The following is a 20,136-nucleotide window of genomic DNA, read 5'->3' as shown; positions in this document are numbered from 1 at the left end:
TTGCAAAGTCGGTAATTTGATACAAAATGATACTTTTTCCTGAGTAAATTTATATATACATACATTTAAGCATCGTCTATGAAGATATAAGTATTGTCTATATAGGTGTTAAAAAATAGACTGTGACGATGGCACTAATACGCTTCCATATCGTCACATTATGTGGTTGAAACATGTCCCATTTTTTTACCAATTTGGGCCCCTGTACTCAACTTTTCCCAGTACCATTATTCACTGGAGTTATCTCCCTTATAACAGTGGCGTGCAAAACCCTGCCTTTAGCTTTTGGAACAAACAACATTCATATGTGTAGAGTGTTATTTTTTACTACACGAGTATATGATGGCATAAACATACGCGTCTATAGTTCCTGAGACATTCACTTGACGCGACTAACACAAATAATGACTTTTCATCGATACCATGCAGTGTCAAGTGACAGATGCCATCAGATAGAGACAACATGAACAGTCAGAAAGGTTAGTGGGTGGCTGCCATTTATGTTTCAGTGTTTGTTGTGTAAAGTTGTGTCGGCCGCCACACTGAGCAGTTATACACTTGCGCTTAGTCCCTGATATATGTAGTTTTGATAGTAACAAATAAACCCATATAAATTGAAACGGAGCCTTAGTGAGATGTGACATTCCTGATGAAATGTAGACTTGCTTTATCTAGCGCTCCACTATTGCAAGGGGGATTAGGCAGTAGGGAAAATAATGTTGTTCAGAGACTGTGAGACAGACTATAGGCAGTCATTGCTTCTGCCAGTGAAACGCAGCACACCATGGAAACCAGACTGCTGAACGACAGATTCACAATCATTTTGATATCAAGTGAGTGATATGCAATGGGGTTAAGCCTTGCATATCTGGTAAGACTTCCGCCCGTCTCCCCCCCCTAAATTTTAATGATGAGGAAAAAATTCTTTGAGTTGCATTTGTTGAAGTCTTTCAATATGTTCAGATACAATTAAAGAAACATGTTAAAACCCACCCTTATCAGATGATTATAAATTTAGGTGATATGGTTTTACTAGAATGAAATTTAGGTGGGGATATGGGCGGAAGTCTTTCTGCTTATCTAACATTGGCTTTATATCATTGAAACATTGGTGTCAGCATTGGAGCAAGGGCAACACCACTTAATCATGTTAATAGTAAAATCATATCTATTTTCATACCCACCTCATCATGTTCATAGTCATTTGTGTCCCCTGACTTTATATTGTTGGAATATTGCTAGAAGTGGTTTAAAACTAAACTCACTCACTCCTTTGTGTAAATATAAAGAGGCAAAGTTCAGCAGTGTACACTTTGTTTGTTTTTGCCAGCAATATTCCTGATATATAGCAGCGGTCTGTAAATAACAGAATCTGGACCAGATAATACAGTGATTAACATCGATCATCGATGAGCATCGATCTATGCAATTGTGATACGATGACATGTGTCAGCGAGCCTGACCATCCGATCCCATTAGTCTCCTCCTACAACAAGCATGGGGCGGTTAAGACCAATTCTGACCTGATCTTCACGGGTTAGCAGTGTACTATCATGGAATAATAATTCATTCGAAAATTCATAATTGATTATAACCACTACAAGCGATATATTAGGATTCAGATATTAGGAAAATATAAATATAGAATATTAGTTTCATCATGGATCAGTAATAGCTTAGAGAATGACTCCAGTCAAAAGTAGTAACACTCATCTCACAGACATACTATTGAAAAAGGTATAAGTTACGACTACACAATTTCACAGATGTTCCATATAAATCCTAGCCTAAGGTATTAAGGACTCAACTGTTAGACAAACCTTTCTGTAAGACAAAAGCTATGTTGAGATGGTTTAATAAACTGCTTTGATAAAGTAAACATGTCATCGCCTATATTAAAATAACATTGTGCAAACACTTCAAATTAGGGTCATTAAGCCATGGCTCAGAGTAAGCACATCAAATTAGGCTCGTTAAGATCTAGCCCTCTGTAAGCATCCAGTAAATGTGCCAACAAGATTAGTGCCAGTTGAAGTAGGATTTGCAGGATTAAGTAATCCCCTCTGTTTGGTCATTACAGTGGTACTTGTAGAACACACCCCATTCTGTATATGCTGTATTTCATTGGTTATTAGAGGGCACACCCATTTTGTATCATTCAACGAATCGTAATCTTATTATTGTTTAAATTTTAGATAAATAGTCACCAATTCCAATTGTTAGTCAGTAGGGTTTAGACTCCCAACACAGCTCTAGCCCTCAGCCCATAGGGTTGTACCGACTCTTTGTGGCCAACCCATGTTATTCATATCATGTTATTCTGTTTCTTGTTAATAAAATTGTAATTAGCTTCTTGTGACTTCGGACACTTTGCTGAACTAATTCCCCACAAGCAGACCAGCACGCCAGTTAGAAAAGGGGGGTTCACCGGAACCCTCACTGGACCCAAGACCCCTATCATAATAGTACAGAAGTACATATATAATAAAATATAACAAAATAATAACACATCACAAATTTCCCCCATACTTGTCTGAACCCTGAATATCAAGTTAAAACATAGTGGAGGCAGTGTGCGAAATAGTTTCCAAATTTGGCTAGCCAGTCAGGCTTGCTATGCCTGAAAGTTACTAGCCCACAAAATAATTCACTAGCCCGAAATTTGAATGTAGAAACTAATCAAGAGACAACAAAAAGGTAAAATGCCAACAAAAACAAATAAGAAAAGACATGTCTGAATTTCTGGAATATTTTTTTGTATGCTCAAATAAGTCATCTTTAAGCTGCTAATATGATGTAAATTTTTATCAGGCCATAATCTTGCATGAGTGTGTTATAACTTAACAAGTCAGGGAGAGATATATTTACAAAATGACCCCATGGAAATACTTGCCACTAGCCAGTCGGGCTAGTGACTGTGGAGACTTTACTGGCCTGACTGGATTTCAGTACTTCACTCACGGGCTGAAGCGGGCCGGTGGCGTTATTCCTTGCACACTGACTTGGACTCACTCACTCACTCACTCACTCACTCACTCACTCACTCACTCACTCACTCACTCACTCACTCACTTCACGCTGTTATATTTTATGCAACCTGGAAATTAATATGACTATGACCGACAATATATATGTGACAAGTTTTGAAATGAAAACATGTGACATTAGTTTTGAAATTAATTATTGACATTCCTGTATCGCATACTTTTAGTGTGCTCTACATTGGCCTGTAATTTATGAGTTAGTTATGATTTTTTGATATCCAGTGTTTTTTCTCCTGAATGAAATTGCATGTTAATACCAGTTGTATGTTGTCTGATACCTAATTTATCAGTAAATGCGTAACATATGTATTCATGTACACATCTCATCTTTAGATATTATATTGTAAACGTTCGTATATAATAAAAGGTTGTAAATCTTTTATTGTTGGATTGGAAGCAGTCTTAGGTTCTAATTTTTAGAAAAGGCTATCTTTCAATTGAACAAAATAAACTTGGTCAATATGTAGTGCCTGGGCACCAAGTTCAGAATCTGTTATAAATACCTTCACACGTTATAGCCATCAAATGGAATCTGGTCCTTTGGCATGGTGGGCCATCCCTAGGTTATGTCATCACTCCTTCAAGTGAAGGAAGTTCATCTCTTCCTTACACTTATTTCAGATATATTTTGGTTGCACCGTGTAAAACTGTTGTCAATGCACACATAAGTCCTCATTCTTTGAAAATAATGATTCCTCATGTTTGTCAGAAGAGCAACTAGTGGGATCGGGTGTTTGGGCTCACTGACTTGGTTGACCAAACTTATTTATGCTCATGATGTTGATCACTGGATTATCTGGTCCAGACTGTATCCTTAACAGACTGCTGCCATATTGCTGGAATATTGCTGAGTGCAGTGTTAAACAACAAACTAGCAAGAAATGTGAACCTGTTGATTTGGGTGTATGTATTTTCCAGGTTTGCTTGTTTGCTTTTAATCTCTGCATTAATGATGACAGCGAATGATCAGTCATGAAAACATAGTTACACCTGGGGAGTTTTAGTTGCCAAGAGGGGAGGTGGGGTAGCCTAATGGTTAAAGCGTTGGCTCGTCACACCGAAGACCTTGGTTCGAATCCCCACATGGGTACAATGTGTGAAGCCCATTTCTGGTGTCCCCCGCCCTGATGTTGCTGGAATATTGCTAAAAGCGGCGTAAAACCAAACTCAGTCAGTCAGTCAGTCAGTAGTTGCCAAGATGAGGTTCTGGTGATTGTCACTCAGCATTAGAAAGATGGCTTGATGCGTATTTCTAACATGCAGTCTTTGAATGGCATTTAGAAGTGATACACATAATAGGTGATTGAAAGGGTATGGACTGGGAAAGCGAAATCTGGACTAAACCTCCTCAATTTGGGTGTCGCTGAACACTGAATTTAGCATTCCCGGGACTCTCAATACACAAGAAAAACAAAGAAATGTGAGTCGTCGTCTGATACCGTAGTCATGGTTGAAATTTGATAAATAAATAACAATAAATGTTTGAGCCACAGACTGTTCACCGATAAGTCACATTGATGGAGTGAGTGAGTGAGTGAGTTTCACATTGATGGATCATGTGGAGGTGGCTCACTGAAGGTGGCTCACTAAAGGTGGATCAGGTCAGCGACGTGATCAGTGTAGTCCAGGACAGCAAACAGTAGATGAACTGGAACATGTGGCCTTGATACTCAGCATTCAGTGTGTAGATCTGCTCGAACAACCGGGGAGCTGAGGCTCACAGATCGAGTATTGGGGCCGCGCGCTAATCTGAAGTACGGTAATCTGATGTCATAACAATTCGCTTTCGCGACACTTCTAGCACAACTTTGGTTTTTGCTTTACCGGGAATAGGGAATATTGAAATTTCGCATTCTCGGGGCGACACCGAATGAAAAACTAGGTAGCAGATAGCTATATAAGTACATGTAAAACAACAATGATAAGATAACAATGGTGGCTGCTTAGTTAATTGGTGCTGATTTGTTTGACATAGCTAGCTGCTTCCTAGTTTTTTATTCACCTGATAAAGAGGTAAGAACATACTCTGAAATGTTGAAATCAATAGATTCTCACTTTTTATCATGCATATGATAGTTACTTACTGTTTTTTGTGAGCCTCCTTTTCACATCTAATGAGATTATGCAGGCCTTGAGTTAAGGAAATGAAACTTACTTGCACCAGGTGCAACTTTAGGTAATATTGCACAATCCATAACAGGTTGCACTTGCTGCTCATTATGAAATTGTATGTAATCCTTGAGTTTAAGAAATGATGATTTAGAACATTATTATTACAAAATATGCTGGGTCTGATAAGATTATTTCATCTCAATAAAATTTGATGACATGAAGAGTAACAGTCATACAATAAATGTCTGTGTAATCATCTGAGTCACTGCCCCGAGCCAGTTTCTCATCATTTTTCAGCTGAAGTCTGTATTTTTAACAGAAAAGTATCAATGTACACTGTGTGTAAGTTGATATAAATATGAGGTTGCATTTTGCAGTTTTAGGTTTCACCAGTACAAGTTGTTAATGCTAAAAGTGTGCCCTATTATGGATTTGCTGAAAAAATAAGTTTTTTTTAACACATTAATAATCTGAATGGTCATATTTTTAAATGTCATTATGCATTAAACTATTAAAGATTTATTAAAATAATATATTAGTACTTACTTTTTAAGTTATTCTTTATGTAGGCATTTAAAGTTGTGTTACTGTTTATATTGTGTATGCTGTTTTTGTGAGTAAGTTGATCATTGGATTGTCTGGTCCAGAGTCGATCATTTACAGACTGTCGCCATATTGCTGGAATCTTGCTGAGTGCAGTGTAAAACTACACCTACACACACACACACACACACACACACACACACACACCCTGCCCCACCCACACTCACTCGCTCACTATATAAGAAACTTCTGCAATCGTGTTTGTTGTTTGCTCAAAAGGAGGAATTATCTGACAAGGAACAGGAGGTAAGTGAGGCAAAATGGGGGCAAAGTCACTCATTTGGCTGACTTTGTGTGCTAGCAATTGGGTGAAGAAGACCTGGGTTCGATTCCATACATGAGTACGACGTATGAAGTCCATTTCTAGTGTCTCCCACCAGGATATTGCTAGAATATTGCTAAAATCGGTGTAAACCTCAACTCACTCAATTGCCATTTTGTCCCAATTACCTCTGTCATGATTGGCAGAGATGCCAACCCATACGATTTTATTCGTTGTGAAAAAACAACACAAAATACAAGACTACGATAGCAGTAAAAATATATAAAGTTTTCATAAAATACATTAAATCAAATTATCAAATAGCATACGTACCATACACAATAAATTTCAACCCCATTTTATTCAGTATCAAGCTATACATGGATAGTTACTACTGATTTACGTGAGTACAATGTTAATAACAAGTTCTTAGACTATCTATATATTTTGTGTTAGACATGAAAATACTTTGGAAAAGTTAATACTAATTTTTGCATCAGTTTTTGGCCAAATACTAATTGGGCTAAATTAGGGTTGGCATCTCTGGATTGGTATTTTTGTTTGGAGTGTTTATGCTTTCCTTCCAGTCATTTTTTGTGTGTTTATTGTGTCTGTCCCTTAGTGAGGTGCTGCAGTCAACAGTTAATTTTCATTTGCACTTCAGCATATTTGAAGAGGGAGGACCCCATGGTTCCTAGTATGGTGATCTACCTTCAGATGCTGGTGATCTATAGCCCGTGTGTTATATTGTATTGTCTTCTTTAATTACACTGTTTTAGTTTTACATGCTAGTTTTTTATGTTCATATCTGTGATACTGTAGTATTTTTACTGTCCATCTTCGACAGGTTTAACTCTTCACAATGTTTTCATTTTTGTATTATGTAAATTGTTTTCGTCGCGATATGGGTGAGATATTGCCGATGTGACGTTAAATATTAACTCACTCACTCACTGAAGAGGGAGGATCTTGTATTGACATAACAATGAGTTGAGTGGTTTCTCAAACTTGTGTCAGTCATTAGTTACTGTGTATATGTGGAAGTGTTGTATGCCTGTTATTTTTACATATCTGAGTATTTAAAATGCAATGAAGTAATGAGTAAGTGAGTGAGTATGGTTTTACGCCGCTATTAGCAACATTCCACAACATCACGGCGGGGAACACAAAAAATGGGCTTCACGCATTGTGCCCATGTGGGGAATCGAACCCGGGTCTTCAGCGTGACAAGCCAATGCTTTAACCTCGAGGTTACCCCACTGCCCCAATGAACGAAGTAATGAAGTAATGCATGAACCATTAAAGTGTTGTGTTAAAGGACTGACGGTTTAAATGTATCATTGTGTATACTTTTTGTATCCATTAACCTTTTAGTTTTACTGTGATGTACTGAATATAACAATTTCATACAGCTTTTTTACTTAGCTTCTGGCTGAGTTGTCTCAAAGTCAACTTTGGAATTAATCAAGGCATTTCGGGAGGTATGGGGTACGATTGCAAGATTGGGTCTCTCCTTTGTTTAAGAGACCGCCTCCGGGGTGTAGTGGTTAGAGCATCCGCCCAGAGAGTGGAAGGTCGCGGGTTTGATCCCCGACCGCGTCATACCGAAAGACGTTAAAATATGGTACTTGTTGGTCCCTGCCTGGCGCTCGGCATTAATGGTCGTTTTGGAGTCAGTATAATGTATGGCCACATAAATACGTGCAAACACCTAGCGGTGGGTACAGCAACGTGCAGTAAACTTGTGACTATGTGTCCCAGTCCACCCAGCTGTGAATGGGTACCTTGTTAGGATGAGAAAGCCACAATAACTTGGTGTGCCTAGTGGCTGCAAGAAATGTATACTCCCCAGGGAGTTGAGATTGATAATACAATGTGCTGTTGAGATTGACATCCAATGACCGAGGGAAAAAATACCAGTGCCTTGAGCATGCACTAGTTGCCTGGATATGTGCTATATAAATATCCTATTATAATCATATGAGTGAAATAGTCTTAAAGAGCGATGTTAAACCCCATTTCACCTCACCTCACCTCACCTTTGTTTCAGACAGCTTCACCTGATTGGCCAGCTCTGCACACAAGCCTAGATTGACGACTGGCTCAATCAGAAGTCCTGCCAGGTTAGTTAAGTATTTAATGTGATTTTAACTAGAACGGTTAGTTTATGGACCATTTAAGTCACATTAATGTGAGCTCGTCCTCTTTTCATTTTTCTATTTCTGTCTTTGAGAATGAGAGAGTGAGTATATTCTCTTTATCATATATATGTGTTTGTTTCTATTATTTCTTATATTTGTGTTTAGATGCAGTTGATATAATCAGTTCACACCCCAGTATAATCCACTGGGTATGGTTATAACCCTTAAATTTCATTTTGCAAGACCCTAACCTGAATCTAACCCTAACCCTTACCCTAACCCTAACCCAGGGCTCCAGATAAGGGCCATATCGGCGTATGTACGGATAAGAAAATATGCATGATATCGTAGGAAATAATTTAGAAAACGTAGCAGATACACAGCATGGCAATGGTGTACGGTCTTAGAATCATTTACAGACGTATTTATCTGAAAAAGTATTGTTTTATTGTTTATTGACCTGTTTACACAGGACTAGCAATATTGTGGTGCATATATGAAACAAAAAACACAAGATTACTGATACTCTATTAAATTCCATTCAGTACTCTAAATGTACTCTTAAGTTTTTCCAGTACTCCTATATTGAAAAAATAAGGAGTACGTACTCCTGATGTTGAAAAATTATCTGGAGCCCTACCCTAACCCTAAACCTTACTTTATGGCTTCTTGACAAATCATATTACCTGGATATATAGATATCTTTTTCCTCATCGTTAAAATTGAAGGGGGATACGGGCGGATTAGTCTTGCCATAATCCTCATGCATATTATATCATCATCATCATCATCATCATCATCATCATCATCATCATCATCATCATCATCATCATCATCATCATCATCACCATCTTAAAAACCAGATGTAGTGCCAGTTCCAGTCCAAAAGAACTGCTCAGTAGCCCTCTCCGAACAACTCAAGATACATATGTATATATAGTCAATGTAATTCATACAACAATCCTTGAATGTATTTGATAACTTGCTTGTTGTTCCCAAAGTGAAGACAGTGATGTATGGAAACAGGTCCTTTGTCCATGCAGGATCAATGGCCCGGAACAGCCTCACGCAGAGTCTTAGAGACTGTTGTGATTTTTAAACCTTTAAATCCAATCTAAAAACACTCATGATCAAGATTGCCTTTCAACTGTAGCTCTGTGCCTTAATTGCATTTTTATTTTGTGCGCTTTGAGGATGCATAAGCATGGATATATGCACATTAAAAATATGCTTTTATGTTATAAATATTTAGGTAAACTACATTAAAATATTTATATTATATTATGATATCCTTTTGACGTTGTTTAATGAATATAAATATGAATGAATATGAATGTGATGTACCTTCACATACATATGACCACCTCCGTTGTGTAGTTGTGTAGTGGTTAGAGCGTCCGCCCGCGTCATACCAAAAGACGTTAAAATATGGTACTTGTTGGTCCCTGCCTGGCGCTCGGCATTAATGGGTACAACAAGGACTGATCGGCTCGGAGTCAGTATAATGTGTCTGAGTGGGGTATTCATGCTTCACTGCGGCATGGTATCTCAGTGGGCTAGCACTATAAAACCAGCTTAAGTCTGGGCTAGTACAAGCAGCCGCACATACACATACACACACATGCACGTCGTCATATGAGCGAAATATTCTCAAGCACGACATTAAACCCAATTTCACCTCACCTCACCTCACATACATATGCATATCTATTTATTTTTATGTATATATACACAAAGAACTTCATTAAGCACCCCTGTATTTTTGCAATGATTTGTTTTCAACATGTACATAAAATTTCCCCAGGTGACCCCGATGAAAACACATGAGTTTTCTGACCAATATAAATGACAAATGATTGGAATCCATGTTCATTTTATGATGGTAATTGCTCATTTTAAAACACACAGATTTTCATACAAAACCATGTCTGTACATAAGTATGGCCCTGGAATATTTAATGTTGAATTTATTGGTGAATGTGAACATTCAAAATGTCATTTTGCGTGTCTTACATGATTCAAGGTCAATACCGAGTGTAACCTCCATGTGACTGTATGACAGCCAGCACTCTCCTCCTCATACCCCCTGTCAGCCTCCTGATCCTCTGAAGGGACAGTCTACGCCATTCCTCATGTAAAGCAGCTTCCAATTGGGCCAGGTTCTGTACGGGGAGATCCCTTTATTTATATAATAAGTGCATTTGTTATGCGCTATTTTCCATCTGTTGAGGGGCAGTGGGGTAGCCTAAGGGTTAAAGCGTTAGCTCGTTACACTGACAACCCGGGTTCGAATCCCCACATGGGCACAATGTGTGAAGCACATTTATGGTGATATTGCTGGAATATTGCTAAAAGCGTCGTAAAACCCACTCACTCACCCACTCCATCTGTTGTGGTTGCTCAAAGCGCAGACAATCTGATTATTATTACCCCGGATAACCAAAGCTACCTTTGAGGCGCTAGAAGGCTATAGTCACATGACTTATCCCTCCAGGTACCCATTTTCTGCTGGGTGAACAGAGGCAATTTTGAACAAACGCACTTGCCTAAGGTGAGACCACATGTGTCACATGTGCTTTGTTGTGGGGTAGGACTGAAGTCCTAGAAACTCTCAGGAGTCAAGCTGCCAAACACAGTCACCCATCCAAGGACTTTCCGCGCCCAACATTGCTTAACATCAACTGATTTGCGGCCTGAGCTCGATACACTGGACCACATAACTCAACTGTACCGAAACATCGCTATTATACATTAAAGAAGTTGATCATCCATAAAGATATAATGACACAACAAACTGTGGCTTGCTGTTTTAAACATGGCCATCGCCACTACCATGCTGGGAAATATATTTGCTATTTTATTATTATTATATTTATTATTATGGGATATTATAGCACACATATCCAGGCAACTAGTGCATGCTCAAGGCACTGGTATTCCCTCGATCATTGGATATCAATCTCAACGTCACATCGTATTATCAATCTCAACTCCCTGGGAGTATACAACTCTTGCAGCCACTAGGCACACCGAGTTATTGTGGTTTTCTCATCCTAACGAGGTACCCATTCACATCTGGGTGGACTATTTAGTGAGTATATTTGCATGTATTATATAACAAACTGAGTTAAAGAGTTTAATTTAACTCCAGTAACTGACTAGTCTTCATTTACAATAAAATCGGGGCGTTGGGGTAGCCTAGTGGTTAAAGCGTTGGCTTGTCACGCCGAAGACCCGGGTTCGATTCCCCACATGGGCACAATGTGTGAAGCCCATTTCTGGTGTCCCCCGTCGTGATATTGCTGGAATATTGCTAAAAGCGGCGTAAAACCAAACTCAGTCAGTCAGTTACAATAAAATCATCAACAAAATATCATATCTCAGCAATCTAAATTGCTTCCTTGAAAATGATAGTTGTTTCACTTACAGACACCAGCTGCTGATCGAGGTAATAGCTATGAATAAAACAGTTGAGTTGAGTTGAGTTTTATGCTGCATCAGCATTATCTCAGCCATGGAGTGACGAGACCAAGTCTGCATACATGGACATTTTAACAGAAAAAAACCCAAACTACTGAATGATGTTTTATGAAAAATAATACTCTTAGTTATTAAGGATGAAATATCTGTCGGCCATAAGGACCTGCAGAAAACAAAAGCCGTGGGTCCGAGTGGTTTTCAGTCGGTTTCGGGCCTAAGGACCAACGTTAATTTCGAACGCTGGCTGTTGGGGACACAAAACAAAGCAACCGAGTGACCGTTTTAACCACTAGGCCACTAATTTACTGTCGGTCAGTACAATTTCATACACACAAAATAGCTGTGAATACTATTTAAGGCTAAACTGTGGATTTAGAATTGGTCCCGAGTAATCACTTTGATCAGGGTGACAATGATATGTCAGTAGCATAAATTGTCGATATCTGGATTTTTTGGTGCAGATTGCATTCTTTAAAGGCACTATATCACACCACACTTCTCAAAAAATAAATCATGCATTTCTCTCAATAATACTAACTATCGGCCCTCAGGGAAGCTACCATATAATTTATTCCCAAAGAAATTACGTATTTAGATTACAATATTGAATTAAAAAGTTGAATGAATTAATGCAACGTTGCATTAAATTGACTCTCACGCCCCCTACTGGCCGAACATTATTGCAAGCGAACCCCATAGAGTTATGTCCCTTGGAGCGCTCTTTAAAGCTCTTTATTTCACCATGGCTCTTTGGCCTTGCAACATAATTCAATCAATGTACAATTCTCTGCACTGTAAACATCATCTGCAAAGACCACTAGATTATTGAAGTTGAAATTTCAACAGTTTGTTTCCACAAATGATGACAACCCCATGGTGGTTAGAATTTTATTTTGCATATGTCCTTAAGACCACAGGACCTGTGAAGATCCGGGTTAGAACTGGTCTTCAGTAACCCATGATTGTTGTAAGAGGTGACTAACGGGATAGAGTGGTCAGGCTCGCTGACTTGGTTGACACATGTCATCATATCTCAGTTGCGCAGATTGATGCTCATGCTGTTGATCACTGGATTGTCTGGTCCAGACCTGATTATTTACACAGCAAAACCATATATAGCTGGAATATTGCTGAGTTGTAAACAACAAATTGTATGGTCCCCAGGGAGTTGAGTTCTGCAATTACTTGAAGACACTATTCTATTTGTATTATTGTATATACATGTACTTTTGCTGAATTGCAAAATAGTTTGTGCATGTTAACTTAAGGAATAATAATGATGATAATATAACCACAGTGTCTAACTGCATCCAAGTGAGTTTTGGTTTGGTTTTGGTCAGTTTGTACATGTAGCTTGTAGGGGTGAAATGGTATACCACAGTATTAATAGAACTGCAGTATTTTGCTTTAGGTTTGGTATACCGTAATGCAATCCAAAAATTCGGTATTTTCGGTTTTTACCATCATTTTATTTATCTGTTTAAACCTTTTTGTAGAAATTGAATCATTTTGTCAAAATCTATGCATTTCTTTGCTTGACGGCCACTATTTTCCTGGAAGTAAATTCTCATATATTATACTGTACTGAAATGGATCAGAACCAAAGGTCTTGTACTGGTGGAAACACAATACGAATCACAAGTTTTCGACATGGTGGTAAGAGTGTACCATTTCACCCCTAGTAGCTTGAGTAACATTCGGTTTCAGGCAGGTTGTGTTATTTAATGTTTTTGAAAATCATTAAACCCACAAGTGTTTGAGCAATGAAGTTTTAACATTGTGAAGGTGATACATTATCATTATCTTAGTATTTGAGAAAACAGCCTGTAGTGTCAAGGATATGGGTGCATAGGACCTTGCTTGTTCATTTATCAAAAGTTATGGACCTTTGGCGTGTCAGGATGCCATACATATGTTGTGCAGTCACAACAGTTTTCATCACAGTTGGCAGGTTTCATTGTCAGTGAGGCAACTAATTTAGTGCGGATGCACTAATGAATGCAAAGCAAAAAGCAGTGTAGGAAAAACAATATTTATGGATGTCAACTTCTTTACTGTGAATAACGTGATGAAGGAGCAAGCATACACTCGGAATGTTGTGTTATTCACAATAATGAAGTTTACGTCCTTAAATCTTGCTTTTCCTATGCATCCCACTTCTAATTGCCCATCAAAGATTTGAAACAAGCAGTGTGTTGGAGAAACGAACTCTTCATTAAAAAAGAACATGGAAAGTGTTTCAACAATATCAAAGCTATGGATATTTTCTAAGATTCAACTGTTTAATGACGAGTCACAAAAACGATATAGTATATGAACACATATATATTGCTTGTTAATATTCTTATACCTTCTGTACCTGATACCCGTGAAGGTCTGGGTTAGAATGAACCTTTAGTAATCCATGCTTGTTGCAAGAGGCGACTAATGGGATCGGGTGGTCAGGCTCGCTGACTGGGTTGACACATGTCATCGCATCCCAATTGCGTAGATTGATGTTCATGCTGTTGATCCCTGGATTATTTGGTCCAGATCCGATTATTTACAGACCGCCGCCATATATCTGGAATATTGCTGAGTGCGGCATAAAACTCAACTCACTCTACCTGGTCTTGAACTGTTATACAATCTACATGATGTTTGGATGCAATGATGAACTTGAAAAAGTGAATAGAAACAGGTCACACCTGGAGAAGGGTTGAGTTGAGTTGAGTTGCGCTTTACATCACATCAGCAATATTCCAGCCATGTAGCAATGAGACCAAGTCTGCATTCACCCACATTTTAAGTCCAAAGTCCAAATGAGTTTCATGAAAATATATATATATTCATTACATTATTATTTACAAGCAGACCCTGGACTGACTGACTGACTAAGTTTAGTTTTACGCCGCTTTTAGCAATATTCCAACAATATTCACGGCAGGGGACACCAGAAATGGGTTTCACACATTTTGCCCATGTGGGGAATCGAACCCGGATCTTCGGCGTGACGAGCAAACGCTTTAACCACTAGGCTCCCCCACCGCCCCAGCAGACCCTGAAGAAAGGTCCAAGCTTGTTGTGGATAGGCATGCACCTCAACACTATTTTATTTTGTCTTCACCAGGTATTGCCTGGTAACTGTTGTGTTTGTGAATCACCAGTCTTGCATCATGTGTTAGTTTGCGTAATTTGTTTCAGGTGTTTCAGGATTTCAGAATGACATTAGCACTGACTTTGCTACTTGAAAAGGAACAAAGAGAACAGAGCGCAGGAGACCACAGAAGGCTTGAGACATTGTGAAATGGGCTGTCACATAAGGTTCTCATCCTTACAAGACAAATTCTTGAACTGATGGCAACAACTCCTTAATGGCATCAGTTTCACCCGCATTAATTACTCTCTGTATCTGTGAGTAATTCACTCAAAATGCCTCTGTAATATGATCTGTAATATATAATTTGGAAGTATTGGGTATATTTATACAATCAATAAAGTTATTTTTTATCTTTGGAAGAAATTTCTTTGTTTTACTTAATTTAGCATAGTTGTTGAGAGTTAGATCATCCGATGCACCACAACATTGGTAATACATCAGAAATGTCAACAGCCACAGTGTTGTGTAACTAATACTGCACACTTAACTGCCTGACTGAGTTTGGTTTTATGCCGCTTTTAGCAATATTCCAGCAACATCACGGTGGGGACACCAGAAATGGGCTTCATACATTGTACCCATGTGGGTATTAGAACCTGGTTCTTCGGTGTGACGAGCCATCGCTTTAACCACTAGGCTACTCCACCGCCCCTGCACACTTAACAGTTTTATTCATTTGCCAGTGGGAAAAACAATATTCTTAAAGTATTATTTATTTTGTGGCATTTCTGTTATTCACCTGCATGGGATTATATTTCTTCAAAACAAAAAGTTTGAATTTCTATTTCATCAAAATATATCAGCTGTGATGTCTTTAGGAAGAAGTTCATTAAGTCATATATTAATGCCATTCTGCACCCATATGATACAGTCCTATTTTGTTTGGTGTAAAATCGTATGGCCAGATTAATCAATTACAGGTACTATTCCAAAATCAGTGATGAACCTTTGTTATATTTTATGATCTCACCAGGACCAAAAGTCAAATGGGTGTATTGTGGATAGGTGTCTTGTGATTGTGCAAAGTTATCTCCATGCACACTGTGCATTTGAACATGAAACTTTCAGATAATAATAATGATTAGTCCATTTATATTGTGCTAAATCTACACCGACAGCATGCTCATAGCACAGACAGTTCATTATTACTCTGGATAACCCAAGTTGCCTGTGAGGCGCTAGAAGGTTATAGTGACTTATCCCACCAGGTACCCATTTTCTGCTGGGTGAACAGAGGAAGTTTTGAACAAACTCACTTGCCTAAGGTGAGACCACATGTGATTCATTGTGGGGCAGGACTGAAGTCCTAGAAACTCAGGAGTAAAGCTGCCAAACACAGTCACCCATCCAAGGACTCTTTGCACCCATATTGTTTAACTTCAAATGATTTGTGACCTTAGCCCTATGCACAGGACCACGCACCGCCATAATACTGTAAAGCACCGCAGTGGAACTTGTATTTGTTCATTACATTGTCTGGAAAAAACTCTCAAAGACTACCATATGGATGATGATCTCATTTATCTGAGGGCCATTGAAGAACCAGTTTAGAATTGGTCTTCAGCAACCCAAGCTTTGTCGTAAGAGGCGACAAACAGGATCAGTGGTCAGGCTCGCTGACTTGGTTGACATATGATGATATGTCATCATATCCGAATTGCGTAGATAGATTCTCATGATGTTGATCACTGAATTATCTGGTCCAGACTTAATTATTTATAGACCGCAGCTATACAGCTGGAATATTGCTGAGTGGAATCCTAACCAACCAACAAACAAACAATTACCTAAGAATTTTGGAAAGTAAGATCGCTCAGTTGTATGGTGAGGTGAGGTGAAATTGGGTTTAACATCGTGCTTGAGAATATTTCGCTCATATGACGACGTGCATGCGTGTGTATGTGTATGTGCGGCTGCTTGTACTAGCCCAGACTGAAGCTGGTTTTATAGTGCTAGCCCACTGAGATACCATGCCGCAGTGAAGCATGAATACCCCACTCAGACACATTATACCGACTCCGAGCCGACCAGTCCTTGTTGTACCCAGTAATGCCGAGCGCCAGACAGGGACCAACAAGTACCATATTTTAACGTCTTTTGGTATGACGCGGTCGGGGATCGAACCCGCGACCTTCCGCTCTCCGGGCGGACGCTCTAACCACTACACCACGGAGGCGGTGCTCAGTTGTATGATATGCCAAACCTTGAAGAAATCAGGATATCTTCTGTAAAACTTCCGGATTGTTTCCTTGATAATTTATATTGGTAATTGTAGGATATAGTTACGTGTTTCACACATAATCAAACAAAATTTAATCCAAACGATTCCTGGAAGGTATCCAGGATGTTTCCAGAGAGGTGAGATGAAATGTGGTTTAACGTCGTACTTACGAATATTTCGCTCATATGCCAACGTATGTGTGGCTGCTTGTACTAGTTCACTGAGATACCGCCCCTCAGTAAAGCATGAATACCCCACTCAGACACATTATACTGACTCCATAACGACCATTAATGCCGAGCGCCAGGCAGGGACGAGTAAGTACCATATTTTAACGTCTTTTGGTATGACGCGGCCGGTGATCGAACCCGCGACCTTCCGCTCTCCGGAACCACTACACCACGGAGGCGGTCTTCCAGGAGAGGTTTCTTAATACATACATACATACATACTAACATTTGTATAGCGCCGATATCCAGCTCAGCTCAGCTGCTCAAAGGCGCTTTGTTTTTCCCTCGTTCACTGGATGTCAATCTCAACGGCACATCGTATTGTCAATCTCAACTCCCTGGGGAGCATACAACTCTGGGGAGCATACAACGTATCCGGCAGGTTACCTGGAATAAAGAGGAAACCTTCCCTCGTTGTTGTTATAAATATTTTATTCAGTGATACATATCGAATAGAATCATCACCGACATAAAATATAAGACATCACAGGCAGCGAGTATGCTCTGCTGAAAGATCCGATTTCCCAACCTTGACTAAGTTGTATATAAAGGATATGTTTGAATAAATATAAAATTTTATTGTGTGATTCACGTTGAAATCGAATTAACACCAATATGGAACGGTACAGTACATTAAAATATTGGACTCGTTCGAGCGACGAATATATGTTCTTTATTGATCCGTACTCCTCATCCTCATCCGTACTCCTCATCTTCCCAACAGGAGTGGTGTATGATCCCGCCCACAGCAGTTGTAGTCTTGAACGTGTCTTCAGACAACTTAACCTTGGTTCATAGAGTTGTTTCGTGATTTGTTTCCGCTTTTGTCCATTTTGTTTTACGTTTCTGGTTTTGTATGAATCTATTTTCTACAAAATAGTACAACAACATGGATATAGAAAGAAAGATCATGGCTATGATAAGCTTGATGTACACACATATCAGACTACTGTAGATAAATGTGATTGTGAACGTTATTGATTTAAAACATTCTTTCACTGAAAATACTGCCCTGGCTTTGTTGGGAAAGTGTTCACCGAGCATAGCTGAATTCTGAGTTTTCCATAAACCCTCACAAACACCCCAAAACGTTGCCACAAGGTAAATGTAAAGATGGTCGTTTTGTGTTGGGACCCAATTGTACATGCAAACGATCAACGTCATTTGTATAATGGCGGCAATCGTGAAAATGACGTAACGTTTGGTATATGGAGCTAATCGACTGAAGAGCAGACTGATGACGGAAGAACCGCCACCGAAAGCAGCCATTACGTACCCAACGTTCTGAATTCCGATTGGACAACTGACGAACGACTTTGTGAACTCTGTGAAGCAGAATTCCTCGGCGATTGCAAAGTAGCATTGTAGTGGGACGAGGTATTTTAAGTCGGTTTTTATCAGGACAAAGAACCATGAAGAGAGAGATTCCTTGATGGAAGCTTTGGACACTGCTGTGTGCTTTGGAATTGGCGATAAACATATTACAAGTGTACATAATCCAATTATTTCTAGTCCAAGAAATATACTGAATAGTATGTAGATAGTCGTGTGTTCTGGATCAGCAATGAGGTCCTCATCTTCATCCCGCGGGCAGTCATTGCTTCCACAATACATCGTTTCGTTGACCACGGTAACGTTGTATTGGCCTTGATACAACACTGCCGATGATATAAGGTTTCCAATAATATTGCTCAAATTCAAAATGGTATAATATACACCGTTCAGTCTGCTGAGCGTAGCATAAACATGTATCCCAGTCCTTTGAGAGAAGGAGAAGGCGCAAGTTGTCATGTAAATACCTTGCGATGCCCAGAATGGCCCTGCTAATGCTCCAACTAGAAGGGTGCTTGGAAACAGTGTAGCGAAACTGGGGTAGAAGTTGGCGGCGGTGTAGATGAGATGCGTGGTGAAGGAAGTTATTAGCACTGGTTTCGGTCCGAGAATTGTTATAATCATAGGACTCAGGATACAGGATACAATTGATGCCGCGAATAAACAGCTGAGTGAGAACACACCGAGTCCCCCCTCGTCGTTGAGACTTCCTTGCAGGTTATTTATAGACATGTACGACGAGAACAAGCACAGGAACGACACTGCCAGGACTACGACATTGCGAGTCTCCTTCCCCCACACAGGCGAGTGAGGAGGTTCTTCTGTATCCTCTGTGTCACCGTTAGGGACGGAATCAGATGGATTTTCATCTCTCAGTACAGAACCGCCAGTCTTGCTTGAATCACCGACCTCGCTAACTCTCCGTAAAACAATTGGCTTCCCCGTCATGTTTTCATTTGTCCGTTTCATTATCTCCCTTTTGCTATGTTGCGAGAAAGGCCAGGTCACGAATTGAAACACCTAAAAACTCCAACAGGTGACTTTAACGTCTGTCCTGTCGAATCTTGACGCATGCGTATACGTGGGACATCAATGTTTGTTATCGTGACGTCGTATTTGAAGGAAAAACGGATTGCTTCGATGTCAGAAACCGTCACAAATGCTATAGAAGCGGGCAGGTGCATCTGCAATGTTAGCTTGACCTGACAAAGCGGAGATTAAGTGCCTGTGTTTACGTGTGTGAGTTAACGACAAAATCTCAAGGCTCTATCTTGTTTCTGCAGGGTGCCCGGATTTAATCAATTAATGAATCAAAGAATCAAAGAAAGGTACATTTTCATCTGGTTTATGTCATAATTTAGTTTAGTATATTAACCGACCACCAACGTAGTCTCAGAAATGAGCTTATTTTAAGGAATAAGAATATTCCTAAATTAAAGTCCTGTAATATATGACGAAAAGGTCACGACAGAGGACACTCAACGTACATTAGCTTCACATTGTGGGTTCAACGCTTCTTCTGACACAACAGAGATAATAGCAATGAACAGAATAAATTCATCTGTATTTAGG

The 20,136-nt window shown here is 39.4% G+C and overlaps 1 long non-coding RNA gene across 1 annotated transcript; it reads left to right on the top strand.

Annotated features, from left to right (window-relative positions):
• The first annotated feature begins 255 nt into the window (after positions 1-255).
• LOC124277080 lies at positions 256-15,136 on the top strand. Its single transcript, XR_006898742.1, has 3 exons — positions 256-479; positions 8,072-8,144; positions 14,826-15,136. It is a non-coding gene; the product is annotated as an uncharacterized LOC124277080 (long non-coding RNA).
• Positions 15,137-20,136: the final 5,000 nt, after the last annotated feature.

The sequence above is a fragment of the Haliotis rubra genome, unplaced genomic scaffold (genome assembly GCF_003918875.1).
Source record: "Haliotis rubra isolate DU_JTF1 unplaced genomic scaffold, ASM391887v1 Scf218, whole genome shotgun sequence".
NCBI lineage: Eukaryota > Metazoa > Mollusca > Gastropoda > Lepetellida > Haliotidae > Haliotis > Haliotis rubra.
This window is presented reverse-complemented; position numbering and strand designations above follow the sequence as displayed.